This window comes from Paramormyrops kingsleyae, unplaced genomic scaffold, assembly GCF_048594095.1.
Source record: "Paramormyrops kingsleyae isolate MSU_618 unplaced genomic scaffold, PKINGS_0.4 ups68, whole genome shotgun sequence".
NCBI lineage: Eukaryota > Metazoa > Chordata > Actinopteri > Osteoglossiformes > Mormyridae > Paramormyrops > Paramormyrops kingsleyae.
Window position 1 is genome coordinate 108,786 of NW_027326006.1, and position 7,308 is coordinate 116,093.

Sequence of the window (7,308 nt, forward strand, 5' to 3'; positions counted from 1 at the left end):
CAAGACTGGGTCAACATACAAATGTGGCAACACAAAGAACAAATCCTATGTTCAGAAGCCAAAAGCATGCAGGCCTTCTCTGCATTGGTACATTTATAAAAGAATTTGAGCTTTTTTTTTTAAGTCTGAAGTGTGCATCAAAGTGAAAATAAAGAAATCAAATGAGCTAGAGGCTACATTTTCCTTCAGTCTGAGAGCTGGAGGTGCCATGAAATGAAACAAGCATGGGCACTGACACCCTCAGTACATTTTTTACATAAAGAACCCTCTGGGATGTTATTTACAGATGAGGCTGTCATGCTCTGTTAATGGGTCATTTAAAAGCTATTATTACACTAATAATACACCGAGAAGGCTCTCTTCTTATTACTACCATTTCTGCGAGCAACAGTCACAAAAGAAGTGTCCGAACAGTTTCTTTGGAGATGGACGAGGGTTTCCATGGAAGTGACAGGACGTGTTGGGGCCACAGGGATGCAGCAGCAGCAGAGCTACCCATCCAAGCGCGTCTAGAGACTTCCACAAGTACAGTGTGAAAGTAGGAGGCCTGGGGGTGGGGGGCAGTCATTTGGCCACATGCCGGCGCAGGCTGGGGTTCTGCTCTGCTGGTTGCAGCTCCGCGTCGAGGAGAATGTGAGGCTGCAGCCCGGAACCTTGCGGCTCTGCATCTGGTGCAGATGTACCGTCTTGAAGCGAGTGCCCTTGCAGCTGTATGGTTTGTGGCACAGCATGCACAGGACAGCACTCATAAGAACATAAGAACATAAGAACTATACAAACGAGAGGAGGCCATTCGGCCCATCGAGCTCGCTTGGGGAGAACTTAACTAATAGCTTAGAGTTGTTAAAATCTTATCTAGCTCTGATTTAAAGGAACCCAAGGATTCAGCTTGCACTACGTTATCAGGAAGACTCGGGTCGACCCCCTGGCCCGGCAGCTCTGGGAACCCCTCCCTGGCACCACCCCTCACCCAGTCTGCCCTGTTTGAGCCACCCTCCCCTTCGCTGACCCCCTCCACCTCTTGCTGGTAGTCCGAGCTTCATCCTGCTCCAGCTGGAGAATGCTCCTCAGTGCCAGCCCAGGGCTCATCTCATCCCGGCTGGGAGATGCTTGGCTGCTGCCCCCACTGTGGTTGCTGTTGTTGTAAAGGTGGGAATGTGGATGGTGGCATCCCTGGGTGCTAGTCATTCCATTCAGGACCCTGACCCCTTCCTCATCCTCCTCCTCCTCCTCTTTGTCGTCGAACACATCAGCCACGCTGATGACCTCCTTCTCAATTTTCACTGGCATGCTGGATTTGCGGGGCTTCTTCTTGGGTGTGGGGTCAACAAAATGTTCCTGGATGCCAGTACCAGGCAGCTTGTGGCTGACAAGCCCTGCCTCGGCCACTAGAGGATTGCGGGAGCCAGAGGCCGAGGCCTGCTGCTCCATGAGAGACATGTTGTTAGAGGCCGGAGGGAGTATGGAGCTGGTGGGCAGGGAGACCGATGAACTGACAAGATCCCCAGGGGACAACAGCGCACAATAGAATGGGGGTATCGGTTGTACTGGCTGGACTGATTTCAAGGATGGGAAGATCAGAGAACTTTGCAGGGGAGACTGCAGCATGGGCTCGAGCGGTGGGGTAGTGAAGCCAAGAGGTGGCCGTCCCGGGCTGGTCAGAGTCAAACTGCTTTTGGTGCTGGAGATGACAGATGTGCCAGAGCCAACGCTGGAGCGGATGAGGTCCTTGTCACGGTTGTTCCGCAGCATGGGCATGTGTAGTCGGGGGTTAGGGTTGGCGCTGTGCCGGTTGAGGCTGCGCAGGGAGCTGAACACCATGTTGCAGCCCTCGATAGTGCAGCGGTGCTTGATCTTCAGGTGCACAGCATTGTAGTGGATCCTCTGGGTGCCCTTGTCATAGAAGGTCTTGCCGCATGCGTTGCAGCACACTCGGCCCTTGCGTGAGATAGAACCCATGCGCCGCATGCGATGCATCTTGGAGGAGAAGGACGAGGTAACGATGCTCTTGGCTTGCTCACTCTTAACAAATGCATGTTGCTCACTCAGTCCAGCCGGCTGCTGCTGCATTGGTGCTTGCTGCTGTTGAGGCTGCTGGGAGGTGGGGGTCGGGGAGATGGTTGTTACGCTAGCAGGCTCAGGCTTAGGCTCGATCGCCACAGTGACACCGGTGCCCCCCAGGCCTGGGCTTTGCCCATAGCGGAACGGTGAGAGAGACACCTCCGACTCACTGCTCTCGTTGGGGTCACTCAGGTTTGGCAGACTGGACTCCCGTGGCCTGTGACCTGGCTGCTCCAGCATGAGCCCATTTGGGGGCAGACACTGGGTTGATGTACTGGAAAGGAAGCAGGAAGGCCAGGCTGTTGGGGATGTTCTCAAAGTGGTGTATAGTGGAGAGACTGCTGTTCTCGAGGTGCGTCAGCAGGCTGGGGCTACGAGAGCGGTTGTTGCTCTCGATGAAAGTCCTGATGTCAGAGTCAGTCTTTGATGAGGGCACTGCGATGGCCTGGCCTTCTTTCTCCTAGATGGACAGATCTCCTCCTCCCGGGACATGATAGTCCAGTGGTCCAGAACCTTGCCTGCAGCATCCTGAAGGCCATATCAAGGGGAACAAAGGACACCACAAGAAGTCATTGATTCTGCATAATTGGCACAGCTGATTAAAGGTAAATAGCTGCCTGCCTGCAATGTCCAGGCCTCCTGGAGCAAAGACCTCATAGATCTTAACAGAGCGACACCGCACACACCCTCCTTCTCCTAGCTTCCCTTTCAGTCTTCTTCTCCTGTGTCACCATGCAGGAAGTCATTACATTCATGGATAGAGAACAGGAACGTTTTCAATCTTGTCAACCGTAAAAACAACCTAGGGCTTTGGGGCACTGCTATTAGTCAGTCCCTGTGATACAACTCAAAGTCTATTGTTTCTCAGCTGATCCATAGAAATGCCTCACAGAAATACAAATACAATGACTCCCACAACAGAGGAGGAAGACTGACTTCTAACCGGTGTGTTATGGTTTTGCAACGGTCCTGTTACACTTCTGTGATAGTTACCTACCTGCATTATGCTACCCTAGCTGAATCTCACCCCCGTATTGGTCCACACTCAAGCCCCAGCCACCTGTGGAAGCATTTCTCAGGTTGCAGAAGCTTTAAGTAATGCCTGGTAATTGCAATACTTACATTCGGCCAGGAGATGGCAGCAAGAAAATAGAACAATAATTTCCCCACGGTTATTATAATTCACAAGGTAAATTTATTGTGTATGTCTGTGTATGTGTGTGTTTTACTGCACTTTGGGGACAATTTTATCAAATGTGATCTATGCAAACCCACACACACAGTGCCCAGTTACAGCATGCACACGCGCACACACACACACACACACACACACACACAGCGCCTACTTAGAGCACACACACTCACACACTGTGTGCTGATACAGCCCACACACACAGTGCCCTGTTACAGCACACACACACACACACACACACACACAGCGCCCAGTTAGAGCACACACACACACACACACACACACACACAGCGCCCAGTTAGAGCACACACACACACACAGAGCCCCCGGTCAGAGCTCACACACACAGACACAGTGCCCTGTTACTGCACACACACATTTTATGTTGCCGTCTGGTGGCCAAAATTGAGTACTACCATTTAAAAACATTAAAAATGCTCATTTCTGGTAATTGCAATACTTACATTCGGCCAGGAGATGGCAGCAAGAAAATAGAAAAATAATTTTCCCACGGTTATTATGATAATTCACAAGGTACATTTATTGTGTGTGTGTGTGTATGTGTGTGTTTTACTGCACTTTGGGGACAATTTTATCAAATGTGATCCATGCAAACCCACACACACACACACACACAGTGCCCAGTTACAGCGCACACACACATGGATAAACACAAACACAAAAAGTGCCCAGTCACAGTGCACACACACAGTGCCCAGTTACAACACAAACACACACACACACACAGCCCCCGGCTAGAGCTCACACACACACACACACACACACGATGCCCAGTTTCAGCGCAAACATACACAGTTCCAAGTTACAGTGTGCGCGCACACACACACACACACACAGCCCCCAGTTAGAGCTTACGCACACACAGAGTCCCTGGTTACAGCGCACACATACATAGAGCACACACACAGTGCCCAGGTACAGCGCACACATACATAGAGCGCGCACACACACACAGTGCCCAGTTACAGTGCGCACACATACACACACACACCACCCACTTACAGCACACACACATACACACACACACCACCCACTTACAGCACACACACATACACACACAGCGCCCAGTTACAGCGCGCGCACACACAGCGCCCACTTAGAGCAAACGCACAGAGACACCCCGATTAGAGCTCTCACACACACACACACACACACACAGTCCCCTGTTACAGCGCACAGACAGTGGCCAGTTACAGCGCGCCCACACACACACAGTCCTCACATGGAGTACGTACACACACACACACAGTCCACTGTTACAGCACACACAGACAATGCCCAGTTACAGGGAACACACACACATACACACACAGTGCCCTGTTACAGCGCACCCACACACACACACACACAGTGCCCTGTTACAGCACACACACACACACACAGTGCCCTGTTACAGCGCACCCACACACACACACACACAGTGCCCTGTTACAGCACACACACACATACAGGACTCAGTTACAGCACACACACACACACACAGTGCCCAGTTTCAGCGCAAACATACACAGTTCGCAGTTACGACTCACACACACACACAGTGCCCTGTTACAGCGCGCCCACACACACACAGTGCCCAGTTACAGCACATGCACACACACACACACACACACAGTGCCCACTTAGAGCACACACACAGTGCCCAGTTAGAGCACACACACACACACACACACACAAACAGAGCCCCCGGTCAGAGCTCACACACATTCACACAGTTCCCTGTTACAGCACACACAAACACACACAGCCCCCGGCTAGAGCTCACACACACAGACACAGTGCCCTGTTACAGCACACACACACACACAGCGCCCAGTTAGAGCACACACACACACACACACACACACAGAGCCCCCGGTCAGACATACACACAGACACAGTGCCCCGTTACAGCACAGGCACATTTTATGCTGCCGTCTGGTGGCCAAAATTGAGTACTACCATTTAAAAACATCAAAATGATTTTTTCTGGTAATTGCAATACTTATATTCGGCCAGGAGATGGTAGCAAGAAAATAGAAAAATTACTTTCCCACGGTTATTAGGATAATTCACAAGGTAAATTTATTGTACATTTGTTTGTCTGTGTGTATGTGTGTGTTTCACTACACTTTGGGGACAATTTTATCAAATGCGACCTATGCAAACTCACACACATTCACACAGTGCCCTGTTACAGCACACATAAACACACACAGCCCCCGGCTAGAGCTCACACACACAGACATAGTTCCTGTTACTGCACACACACATATTATGCTGCCGTCTGGTGGCCAAAATTGAGTACTACCATTTAAAAACATTAAAATGATATTTTCTGGTAATTGCAATAATTGCATTCGGCCAGGAGATGGCAGTAAGAAAATAGAAAAATAATTTTTCCATGGTTATTATGATAATTCACAAGGTACATTTATTGTGTATGTGTGTGTGTTTATGTGTGTTTTTTACTGCACTTTGGGGACAATTTTATCAAATGTGATCCATGCAAACCCACACACACACACACACAGGGTTCGAAATTAACTTTTTTGATCACCAGCCAAAGTGGCTGGTAACTTTCTGAAGTTACCAGCCAATCAGAATTTCCATTAGACAAATTTTTATGTGGTGAAAATAAGAGATTATGAATGCCACTGAATGATAATTTGATCATTTTATTAACAGTGCATGAAAAACGCACAGAAAGTGCAATACACACAACAAACTATACAGTTATAAACTGTTATAAACTTAACTATACATCCCCACCACGAAACTGTTAGTTTTATTTTTTTTCTTTCGTGTACTCACGGCAAATCTGACAAAACATGACCGCATTTTTACTATCAAACACTAGCCAATGACGACCTGTCTGCCATTTACAATTAAACTTCCTTCTCTTTGTTTCGCACGCTCTGTCAACATTTTCATCTTCTGCCTCCTTCCTCTTCTCACCTCTTCCTGATCCTGACGTCTGTCCTAACCACCGCAGCATTTTGATTTTAGCTTATTTCGCTGTCCAGCTCAGTCCTCTTTGTTCATCCGATATTTCCTATTTCTTGTTTGTATTTTCGCGCTCTCGTCGTTGATTGGACCCGCAAACCGAAGCGTACAGTATCTGCGCGCTGCTGCCAAAGGTATCTAAAACGTCACCCGTAGTGTAGTGTTCATGTGAAATGTAGGACGGAGGGGACCAATGACCCAGAGCGTCTCTGACATGATTTGCATGACTGGTTCATGCATCACCGGCCAAACTGGCTGGTAAGTTTTTATCAATACCCGGCAAAATGATTTTTAACCCGCATTTGGCGTGTTGGCGGGTGTTAATTTCGAACCCTGCACACACAGTGCCCAGTTACAACACAAACACACAGCCCCCGGCTAGAGCTCACACACACACACACACACACACACACACAGCCCCCAGTTAGAGCTTACGCACACACAGTGCCCAGTTACAACACAAACACACAGCCCCCGGCTAGAGCTCACACACACACACACACACACACACACAGCCCCCAGTTAGAGCTTACGCACACACAGTGCCCAGTTACAGCACACACACACAGTGCCCTGTTACAGCACATACACACAGAGTCCCTGGTTACAGCGCACACACACATACAGGACTCAGTTACAGCACACACACACACACACACACAGTGCTGTTATAGCGCACACAAGCACGCACACACACACACACACAGTGCCCAGTTAGAGCACACACACACACACACACACAGAGCCCCCGGCTAGAGCTCACACACACACACACAGCGCCCAGTTAGAGCACACACACACACACACAGAGCCCCCGGTCAGAGCTCACACACATTCACACAGTGCCCTGTTACAGCACACACACACACACACACACACAGAGCCCCCAGCTAGCGCACGCACGCATGCACGCACACAGTGCCCTGTTATAGTGCATACACACAGACACAGTGCCCTGTTACAGCACAGGCACATTTTATGCTGCCGTCTGGTGGCCAAAATTGAGTACTACCATTTAAAAACATCAAAATGATTTTTTCTGGTAATTG

The 7,308-nt window shown here is 49.5% G+C and overlaps 1 pseudogene; it reads right to left on the reverse strand.

Moving 5' to 3' along the window:
- Window positions 1-564: 564 nt before the first annotated feature.
- LOC140586470 (zinc finger protein basonuclin-2-like) lies at window positions 565-3,064 on the reverse strand (annotated as a pseudogene).
- Window positions 3,065-7,308: the final 4,244 nt, after the last annotated feature.